Source organism: Cucurbita pepo, chromosome LG06 (assembly GCF_002806865.2).
Source record: "Cucurbita pepo subsp. pepo cultivar mu-cu-16 chromosome LG06, ASM280686v2, whole genome shotgun sequence".
NCBI lineage: Eukaryota > Viridiplantae > Streptophyta > Magnoliopsida > Cucurbitales > Cucurbitaceae > Cucurbita > Cucurbita pepo.
Window position 1 is genome coordinate 10,419,574 of NC_036643.1, and position 11,971 is coordinate 10,431,544.

Below are 11,971 nucleotides of genomic sequence, written 5' to 3' on the forward strand. Positions count from 1 at the left end.
CATGTAAGTAGCCATTTGGATTTCCACGAGCAGTACTTGTAGGAACCGCTAGGAACAAGCATGCATGCTACCACCTATGAAATTAGCTAGCCGGACTTAGCGTGTTATTATAGAAACTGCGAATATAAGATGATTATAGAAAGCTAGATACAAAATGTGTATTAAATCTGTTTTTGGTTGAGACTCTGATAATGTATGTATGCATGAGGAGGTTGGAGAAACTTGTGAAATCTGCGCTCCGAGTAAAGATGGACGTTATCTTCCCGTTGAACATGTTTGATAATTTTGCATGAACTGCTGCGTGTAAACTCTATTGTATGATGATTGCTTGTATTATCTTTCTTGATGAATAGGAAGAAATTATGAGCTTAGATTAGGATGCTTATGGCTAAGTAGGCTAGACGAGACCCTAGATTGGAGGACCTCTAGAATACCGTGCAATTAGACCCGCGAAATGATTACCGGCTGAACCAGAACCTAGAATTCCAAACCCGATAGGTTTGTGGCACCAGGCACGAGAATCCTAGAGAAACACGAATCTAAGTCTAAGGCACCAAGTTCCACCCTAGAAAGAATAATAGGTCACCACGGTAACTGTAGGTAGCCCGCTAGAGTTGAGCAGTGAAGATAGTGTCATCAGAACCTCCACTTCCCTCTCTCCTCCGATACCATACCGTCGAGATAGAGCTCCGGTACGGTGATCGTTGAGCTTTGCAGATCCGGATAGGGAAGTGTGACAGGTGCCCAGACCTAGTGGTGATAGCTAAGGGGTCTTCTGAACAGGACTCCTGGGCCGTAGAAACCCGTCCCTGAGCGGGGGACGTGGAGCCACTTAGGATGACTCAGTAGCTGACCGGCACATAGGGGGTCGCACCCCGTTTTGTGGATGTATGGTCCCGTGTGAGGGTCGTCAGTTAACCTCCACGGATGATGTTCAGAGAGAGAGTCACGTATTCAGATCCAGCCATACGATCCCCTTAGATTTGCTTATGAGGTCGCGCCTCACCTCAGGACACTGATAATTTCACTGCATAAGATGGGCAAGCCTTTTATGATACAGAAAAGAGAGTTGTAGCTTAGATCACTCTCCTTAGAAACCCGAGAAAGATCGTGGTTACCTACCAAGATAAGGATGCGAAAAGAGCCTACAAGTAGGCTGCTTACTGAGTATATTTTTATACTCACCCCTTTCTCCCCTTTTTTTTCAGGTACCATTTGATACGGGGAGGTGTTCGAGAGCTGTGCGGTCACAGAGGGGTGTCGTTCCGGAGCGTCAGTCCCTGGTCGGCTTTTAGAGTCCTTTGTCCGTTTTCACATTTAGAGTCTTTTGTATTTTTCTTCATAATTGTATTTTCCATTTGAAATATTTGATTTTAATTTTGTATTTCATTTTTACATTTGCAATTTCCTTTGTAATATTTTCAAAACAAATCTTCTTTCTCTTTTGTTTTAATTGAATGGTATTTTTATCCTTTTACTTTACTTTTCTTTTCTTTTATTTTCTTTTTGTTTGTTTTCGATTTCGTCCTTTTAGTCACGATTTCGATTCTTCGAAGCCTCGAAAATTGGGTCGTGACATCATCGCATAACCAACCTAACTCTTAGACCCTAGTTTTGTGTAGATAAACACGCTAGATAGGGAGAACACACTATCAAACACCTGCAGCTAACACATACTGTATCATGCACAATACATGCAAACAAGCTCAACAGGAAGATAATATCTATAAATAAACCTCGAGAACAGATCACAATAGCTAATCTTGTTTTCTAACAAATTAGAGTGGCGTAGCGGAAGCAGGGTGGGCCCATAACCCATAGGTCCTAGGATCAAAACTTGGCTTTGATAGAGGAGATAGATTTTAAAATTAATTGAAGTGCATACAAATCAATGCTAACATATATTATCTACTTTGGCCCGTTATGCATCGTCGTCAGCCTCAATGTGTCTTGGTCATGTCATGTCTAGGAGTTGAAGAGGTTTATTGGATTGTTGGATCGGGCTCAAATGGAAGATAATATCCATAAATCTTTTCTAACAAATCAGAGTAGGAAGGGTGGTGGGCCTATCACCCACATGTCCCTAGATCGAAAGACTTCAAAATTTATAAACAAAATAGAAGTTCATTATCAAAATTTTATATTTTAANTCATCGCATAACCAACCTAACTCTTAGACCCTAGTTTTGTGTAGATAAACACGCTAGATAGGGAGAACACACTATCAAACACCTGCAGCTAACACATACTGTATCATGCACAATACATGCAAACAAGCTCAACAGGAAGATAATATCTATAAATAAACCTCGAGAACAGATCACAATAGCTAATCTTGTTTTCTAACAAATTAGAGTGGCGTAGCGGAAGCAGGGTGGGCCCATAACCCATAGGTCCTAGGATCAAAACTTGGCTTTGATAGAGGAGATAGATTTTAAAATTAATTGAAGTGCATACAAATCAATGCTAACATATATTATCTACTTTGGCCCGTTATGCATCGTCGTCAGCCTCAATGTGTCTTGGTCATGTCATGTCTAGGAGTTGAAGAGGTTTATTGGATTGTTGGATCGGGCTCAAATGGAAGATAATATCCATAAATCTTTTCTAACAAATCAGAGTAGGAAGGGTGGTGGGCCTATCACCCACATGTCCCTAGATCGAAAGACTTCAAAATTTATAAACAAAATAGAAGTTCATTATCAAAATTTTATATTTTAAGAGCATGTAAATATAAATTAATTCATACAAGATTCTTAATCCATCACTCCTAAGCTTTAGTTACGTATGCTAGCCTCACATTTTAAAACGTTGACCATTTTACCTCCCCATTCAATGCCGAGTCTCACTATAAAAAATATCATGTCTATAATGGGATTCGAACCCAAGCCTTTTCGGAACAGTACCTAAAACTGGAAACTTAGACTAGCTTGGTAATCTTGACTATTTTTTTATTTGTAGCATATACGAATTAGTTCTAGCATATATAATCCACTTTGGCCCGTTATGCATCGTCGTCAGCCTCACCGTTTTAAAATGTTTCTTGGTCATGTTTAAGAGTTTGAAGAGGTTTATTGGATTCCTAGGCCATCTACGTTGCTTAACACGAGTTGTTGGCTCCAAGTTACTCTATTCTGAATCCTAGATTCTTTCTTTAGTTTTGGAGTCATAAGGTCAAGACCCTCTTAATGTCACAACGATCCTAAGGTGCTTAGTCTAGTGTAAGCATCTTGACCTAAGTCATCGTATAACCAACCAAACTCTTACACCCCCAGCTTTATGTAGATAAACACGCTTGATAGGGAGAACACACTGTCAAACACCTGGAGCTAATACATACTCTATCATGCACAATACAAGCAAACAAGCTCAACGGGAAGATAATATCCATAAATCACCCTGGAGCCCATATCACAATAGCTCATCCTCCTTTTTAACAAATCTGAATGGTGCAGTGGAAGCGTGATGGGTCCATAACCCATAGGTCCCAAGATTGAAATCTGATTGTGAAAGAGAAAATTATTTTATAATGACATTTAAAATTTGAGAGGAAGAGCGTGTGATATGACTCCTAAGCTTTATAGATTGCCGCCCACCATCGATACATTGCTTATTAAAAATGAGATTCAAACCCATGCCCTTTCAAAAAGCTTTTGGGTCTAGATTACTCTATTCTGACTCCTCGACTCTCTCTTTATTCCTCGAATGTCTAGGAGTTGACGAGGTTCATTGGATTCCTAGGCCAGCTAGGTTGCTTAACACGAGCTTTTGGTTTCAAGTTACTGTATTTTAACTATTCGACTCTTTCTTTAGTCCTCGAGTAATAGGGTCTATTTCCTCTTAACGTAGCCACGATCCTAAGGTGCTTAGTCTAGTGTACGCATCTTGACCTAAGTAATTATATAACCAACCTAACTCTTACATCCTAGCTCTGTGTAGATAAACACGCTAGATAGGGAAGCGAAGCGTGGTGGGCCCATAACTCACAGGTCCCTATTTTGAAACCTAGCTCTGATAGAGAAGAAAGACTAAAAAATGATACAATGACATTTGTTGCAAAACAAGGATCATTAACTCTCAAACAAGTACCTTAGACCTGCTCGGCCTATTTATTAACTTTGGCCCGTTATAGGTTTATTGCATTCATAGCTACACGAGCTTTCGATTCTAGGTTACTCTTTTGACTCCTCAACTCTTTCTTTAGTTCAATCCATTTCGTTATAAATCAACCTGGAGCACAGATCACAACAGCCCATCCTCCTTTGTAACAAATCAGAGTGGCGCAGCGGAAGCGTGGTGGGCCCATAACCCACAGGTCCCAGGATCGAAACCTGGCTCTGATAGAGAAGAAAGACTAAAAAATGATACATATTGACATTTGTTGCAACACAAGGATCATAAGGATCATTAACTCTTAAACAAGTACCTTGGACTTGCTCAGCCTATTTATTCACTTTGGCCCGTTAATGGTTTATTACATTCCTAGCTACACGAGCCTTTGATTCCAGGTTACCATATTTTGACTCCTCAACTCTTTCTTTAGTTCACTCTATTTCATCAGAAATCACCCTAGAGCACAGATCACAATAGCTCATCCTCCTTTCTAACAAATCAGAGTGGCGCAGCGGAAGCGTGGTGGGCCCATAACCCATAGGTCCCAGGATCGAAACCTGGCTCTGATAGAGAAGAAAGACTAAAAAATGATACATATTGACCGTCCTTGCAACACAAGGATCATTAACTCTCAAACAAGTACCTAGACTTGCTTGGCCTATTTATTCGCTTTGCCCCGTTATGGGTTCTATTGCATTCCTAGCTACACGAGCTTTTGATTCCAGGACTCCTCATTGACCGTCCTTGCAACACAAGGATCATTAACTCTCAAACAAGTACCTTAGACTTGCTTGGCCTATTTATTCGCTTTGCCCCGTTATGGGTTCTATTGCATTCCTAGCTACACGAGCTTTTGATTCCAGGACTCCTCATTGACCGTCCTTGCAACACAAGGATCATTAACTCTCAAACAAGTACCTTAGACTTGCTTGGCCTATTTATTCGCTTTGCCCCGTTATGGGTTCTATTGCATTCCTAGCTACACGAGCTTTTGATTCCAGGACTCCTCATTGACCGTCCTTGCAACACAAGGATCATTAACTCTCAAACAAGTACCTTAGACTTGCTTGGCCTATTTATTCGCTTTGCCCCGTTATGGGTTCTATTGCATTCCTAGCTACACGAGCTTTTGATTCCAGGACTCCTCAACTCTTTTTTCTTACAAATTAGAGTGGTGCAGAAGATTGGTGGGCCCATAACCCAGGCTCTTTTTTCTTACAAATTAGAGTGGTGCAGAAGATTGGTGGGCCCATAACCCAGGTCTCACGAAAACTTTGCTCACTTTAATATTGATAGATAAAACAGTTTACATACAAAATTAGTTGATACATTCTTAATTCATGACTCATGACTCCTAAGCTTTATAGATCGCCGCCCACCGCTACATTGCTCACTACATATGCAAGCCTCACATTTTAAAATGTTTTGCATTATATCTCTCTAATCTTTGCCGGTTCTTACAGTAAAGAATATCATATCAAGAATGGGATTTGAACCCATGCCCTTTTGGACCAGTACCTAAAACTGGCGCCTTAGACCAACTCGACCATCTTGACTTTTTATTTTTTTGTAACAGCTACAAATCACTGTTAGCATATATTATCCACTTTTAGGTACTGATGCATCGTCGTCAGTCTCACGGTTTTAAATGCAACTTGATCATGTCTAGGAGTTGAAGAGGTTTATTGGATTCCTAGGCCAGCTAGGTTGCTTCACACAAGATTTTGGCTCCAGGTCACTCTATTCTGACTACTCGTCTCTTTCTCTAGTTTTGGACTCGTAGGGTCTAGACCTTCTTAATGTCGCCACGATCCTAAGGTGTTTAGTCTAGTGTACGCATCTTGATCTAAGTCATCGTATAACCAACCTAACTCTTACACCCTAGCTCTGTGCAGATAAACAAGCTAGATAGGGAGAACACACTGTCAAACACCAGGAGCTAACACATACTGTATCATGCACAATACAAGCAAACAAGCTCAACGGCAAGATAACATCCTTAAATCACCCTGGAGCACAGATCGCAATAGCTCATCCTCCTTTCTAACAAATTAGAGTGTCGCAGCGGAAGCGTGGTGGGCCTATAACCCACATGTCCTCAGATTGAAACCTGGCTAACACCGAAGAAAGACTTCAAAATTGATAGACAAAATTTGACACTTCAAAATTGATAGACAAAATTTGACTACTAACCTTTTCAAAAGACATCTATCTGAAAATATATATTATATTAGATAGGGCGGCGTTCCCAACCCCTTTTATCTAACGAAATAAAAATGTTCCCCACCCCTTCCCCTATTTCTAGTCTAAATTGAAATGCTTCACTTACGGGTAAGATAGTAAGATATTTGTTGTCTATCCCGAGAATTAAAAATCGGAAAAAAAATACTATGAACAATGAAGAACAATGCAATGACATAAGAAGTTTGTGGAGGAAGAACCTTGAATACAAAGGTGATTAGCTTCAAGAAGTGCAAGGTACAATGATGTTGGTAGCAACTGTGATCACAACCGTGGTTTTTCAAGGTGCAATCAACCCTCCTGGGGGTGTTTGGCAACAAGACATTCCTTTCAACTCAAATATCATTATTCATCATTCTTTTCATAGTAGCAATACTTTGAAAACATTCATAGCGGGCATTGCAGTAATGGCCTACCCAACTTCATGCCAAGGAAATTATTACACAGCTTATTTGGTCACAAATTCTATCTCATTCTTTGCATCGGTATGTGTGATTATGTTCATTATAGGTCGATTGTCTTTGAAAAATAGGATTTGTTCGTGGTTATTAACAGTAACCATGTGTGTTGCTATTGCCTCCTTATCACATAGTTACATACTCGGAGTTTGGCTCGTAAATGCCTCATTTAGAAATTCGTATGCTTTAGAATTAACGTTTACAATAGCATGGTACATTTTGTTAGCAATGGTGGGAGTGGTTTCTCTTCGTTGTATTGTTATTCATTTCCTTCTTTTGGTGGTGAAGCTTCTCGTGTAGGCAGTAAAAAGGTTGTATCTTTGGCTTTGTGGCATTTAGAGAGATCCGATTACTTCAACCACAACTTAAATAAAGATCGATGGCTATACAAAAATTAGGTTAAGTTGTTTGTTTTATCTTATATTTCGGACATGGATTATTTGTCGTGGTGTGTTTATTCACTATGAGGAAACGTATTTTATGTATGTTATCTTATTTAAATGTTTGTGGTGTAAAATAACTCGAATGGGATTTGCGATAAGTAAGAATTTTTTTTGGATCTTTGAGGCGAGCACGACCCAATTTTTTAGGCTTCGAGTAATCAAATCGCGATAAAAAGAAGAAAATGAAAATGAATAAAATAAAACAAACAATTAACTATAAAATTGTGCGCGATTTAATATAAAACATTAGATATTGTTCTAGTTATTACAAATGGAGAATGGGTGCAAGAAAACCAATACAAACGACAACTCGAAAGAAATACAAAATAACATTGACGCCATGGGTCGACACCCCTCTATGATAGTACAACTATCTAGCACCTCTCCACCTTGATTGGTACCTAAAAAAGAAAGGAGAAAATGGGTGAGTATAAAACACTNCCCTAATGATTCCTACCTGTATTACTTGGCTACAATTCAATTAGGATTAGTATAAAAGTTTGGACAAAAATCAATCGAACANCACTGGTTCAGGTATTCCCTGAATGTTACATCACACCACAGTGGTGTCTAACATGAGCTAATCTATTTGTGTAGTCCCTTGTCTCCTCTTAGAGTAAGTTTCCTCCACACAGAATAGTAGCTCCATAATATACTACTATGTAGTATGTCATCTACTCTCAGGCAGGTTGTTCTACACACAATANGACATGGGTCGATCAAGCGAGTAAGGTATGCAGTACAAGTTGGCTTGCTACGCATCACCTCTGCGTCCAGCTGCATTGCTCCACCCGCAATGTACCACGCGTCGACTTGTGTGTTAGCCGAGACTCTCCATGTATTGAGCGACACACGTCCTACCTTGTTTCGCNATAATATACTACTATGTAGTATGTCATCTACTCTCAGGCAGGTTGTTCTACACACAATAATATATCCTCAATCAACTACCTATGTAGTCCCTCATCCACTCTCAAGCTGGGTTATCATACAATCGATAGTGATTTCTCATGTTATCTACTTATATAGTCCCTCGTCCNATTCTGATGAGTTTTCTAACTTTTTAAATTTTTATATCTTTTCCTAAAGAATCTATCAATATTTGATTTCTTCTCGAAGTTCTAGAGTTATATTCCATTACATGAAGATATTTCTCTTGAAATTTTTAATCAAATATACGCAAAGTTATTCAAGATCAAAGTTGCCTAAAATCAACTCTCTTACCGTTCTTGGAGGCATCCCAAAACTCCTACTTCCAACGTGATTGGACTTCGAATTCCTTCACAATAAGTGTGCGAAATTACTTCAAGATGACATACTAAAATTACAGAGGCAATTTCCTTAATATGCACACGAATTTTGAGAAGAATTTAGACCTAAAAACTCATACAACTCATATTTGTTCTTTCTAGGTTCGTGGCGAAATCGAACAAATCTAGAACCCCAAATGTAGCCCTTTGCCTACTTTGAGTTTATTGTGAAGGACTCTAATCAAGTCAGCCTTCTCTCGCCTAATCGAACAATTTTTTTTTTCCTTTTGTTTTTGCATGTGATTAGTCTAGGGCCTCCTCAAACCCTTAAAAAATAGTATGATTGGCAGCAAATATTGTCCGTTGGCACACCGTCGAGTGTCTGGCTCTGATACCATTTATAGTAGCTCAAACCCACTGCCATCAGATCTAGTCTGCTTTGACACATTACGTATAGCCGTTAGTCTCATGGTTTTAAAATGTGTCTGCTAGGAAGAGGTTTCCACACCTTGTAAAAAATGTTTCATTCCCCTGTTCAATCGACATGAGATCTCACATAAAAATACTATTTATTAGACATTAATACAATACATAGTTAGATTGTATGATCTTCACCCTCACAATTGTTCAAATATATAAGTTTTTTTTTCTTTGTTAAATGATATTCATTTTAGTTATTAAGAAGTTTAAATTAAATGTTTTTAGCTTATAAAGGATTTAACTAAGAAAAAAAACATAAATCTAAAAAAGCCACTTGCACGCAACCCGTCACAATTGTCTTTTCTTGGCAGCACATTTGGCGATTGTGCGGCACTCACTCTCAGCACTGAGTGAATCAAGCCAACTTCGGATCACGTTGCCTACAGTTGGGCAACATATATTCAAGCGGGGTTCTGATTTAAAAATAAGATTTTAGAAAACTTAGGAGAGAGGTTTTGGAAAAAGAGTTTTGAAAGCAAGAATGAGAAAGAGAGAGATTGAGAGTAGTATTATATAGCATGTAAGCAAAAGACAACAACAACGGTTTAAACCGTATAGTACATTTTGAAGCATTTCATGTTTACCACGAGTAGCCATGATTTCGCCAAAACGTCATACTCTTAAAGAAACAAGAAAGAAATAATATAACATGAAAGCAGTAAAAGATAGCGGAAAAGTAGTACAAGGCAAGGGTTTCGGCGTGTAACGGGCATGCGGTCATAGGCAACATGCCTCTGACAAGCAAGACCGTGACACAACGCGCAGATTGAAAGTCTAATTTATAACATGACCTCTAATAATAATAATACATAATCAATGTTCTACACAAAATGGATAAAATAATGCTAGGAAACATTCTCTCATTGAATTTCTTATTTTCTTAGACCTTTACAAAGTCTAATCTAGATTTAAATATTCTAAAGTAGAACATATTAATTACAATTCAATTGATTATGCAACGAATATGAACATAATTATAAAAATATATTTGCATGCAAAACGTGATTAATTTATATTATGATATTTAATATTAATTATACATAACCCATATAATACTCAAAATGGATAGAATAATGTTTAGAAAAACTATTTCTCGTTGATTTTTCATTTTCATGATTTTTTCAAAGTCTCTTATATGTATGGAGAGGAAACCTTTAGAATTCAACCATGGTTGAAATTTAGAATTAAAAATAAATATTAAACCATGATTGTAGTTAGTTAGTTAGTTAATTAATTAAAAAAAAAATGGATTTCGTCACAATAATTTGACGTGACATCTTTCTCTTCTTTGATTATATTAATTTCGTTGCAATTACTTAGATTTTAATTAAAAGTTAAACATCAAGATTTTTTCCGAGTTTAGGAATATATGTTTTGGATAAAAAATTAATTGTATAAAAAACATTCTCTATCTGTTTACCCCAATCCATGAAGCTAGTATTTGATGAGTTACGAAAAAAGTAGCTATACGTCAAGGAGAGATGTGACTTTGCAAGAATATGCATCACCTTCCTCGAGCACGTCATCAGGTGTGGAGAAATCAAAATGGATAGTGATAAGATTAATACTATCGAGGATTGAAGAGTCCCCACTTTAGTGACCGAACGATCCTTTTTGGGATTAGCAAACTACTATAGGTACTTCGTTGAAGGGTTTTCACAATAATCCCCCGTTAACAGAACTTTTGAACAAGAACCAATCTTGGTTGTGGTCAAACGAGTGTCAAAAGAACTTCAAAGATCTAAAGACAACCATGACGAGGGGTCTTGTCCTTGGTTTGACAAACGTCTCTAAGCCTTTTGAAGTATTGATGGATGCATCTGACTTTGTCCTTGGGGGTATCCTTTTCGAGGAACGCCACCGTATCGCCTATGAAAGCAAAAAGCTCAATAATGCAGAAAGAAAATACACTTTCTCCGGAAAAGAAATGTTTGTCGTCGTCTATTGTCTTAGAGTCTGGAGGCAATATCTCTTGGGATCCAACTTCGTAGTGAGAACAGACAACAGTGTCATTTGCCACTTCTTCGATCAATGATCAATCGAAGTTGACGTCATAGCAAGCTCGGTAGCAAGAATTATTAAATGAGTTCGACGAATTATTAAATGAGTTCGACTTCAAGTTCGAACATAAAATAGGAAAGAGTAACCAAGCAGCCGACGCGTTGAGTCGAAAGGACGAACATGTGGCCCAGAGAATGCTAACCCACATTGAGCCAAGTAAGATTAGTGGGTTGATGCGCAACATCACAAGGGAACACCTATAACAAAGCTATTGTTGATCCTAGCCAAAAGGGTTAGAAAAGTCAGAAGACTTGTACGGAGCATTCGAGAATTCCAAGTCCAATGGAAAAATATTCCTATAGATGAAATTAGTTGGGAACGCACCAAAGATCTGAACTCTACCGCGATCCACATTGAAGATTTCAAACATAGACGGTTGATAAGGACGTCAACCATTTAGGTGGGGGAGGATGTCATTGTCATGCTTGTCTAGGACGTGTTGCCATATTATTTTACTATTGTATTTTTGTGTTTGTATTATCCGATGAAATCATGTCAAGTTTTCTAGAACCTATTCTTAGAATGTCAAGTTTTCTAGAACCTATTCTTAGAAAGAAAGGGCTTTCTAGAACCTATTCTTGGAAGGAAAGGGCCTGTATAACATCATGGCCAGAGTATAAATGTTATATGATACAAGTCAAACCATAAATGTCATATACTCACCATCCTAACGTGCTCAGGCTACTAGAGGCATCCTGATCTTGGTAATGGTCTAGCCAACCTAACTCTAACACCCTAGCTCTGTGTAGATAAACATGCTCCACAGGGAGAACACATAGTCAAATACTTGGAGCTAACAAATACTATATCATCCACAATACCTGGAGCTAACAAATATTGTATAAACATGAGTGCATTTGAATTCCATTCCTCGAAGTTGCTCCAAGTATCGCCAGTAGTTGTTTCCTATTAGAAAGTTCATCTC

The 11,971-nt window shown here is 38.3% G+C and overlaps 3 non-coding genes across 3 annotated transcripts; 2 read left to right on the top strand and 1 right to left on the bottom strand.

Moving 5' to 3' along the window:
* The first annotated feature begins 4,271 nt into the window (after positions 1 to 4,271).
* On the top strand, positions 4,272 to 4,343 carry TRNAM-CAU. Its single transcript has one exon. It is a non-coding gene; the product is annotated as a tRNA-Met (tRNA).
* Positions 4,344 to 4,610: 267 nt separating this feature from the next.
* On the top strand, positions 4,611 to 4,682 carry TRNAM-CAU. Its single transcript has one exon. It is a non-coding gene; the product is annotated as a tRNA-Met (tRNA).
* Positions 4,683 to 5,588: 906 nt separating this feature from the next.
* On the bottom strand, positions 5,589 to 5,669 carry TRNAL-UAG. Its single transcript has one exon. It is a non-coding gene; the product is annotated as a tRNA-Leu (tRNA).
* Between the last annotated feature and the right edge of the window lie 6,302 nt (positions 5,670 to 11,971).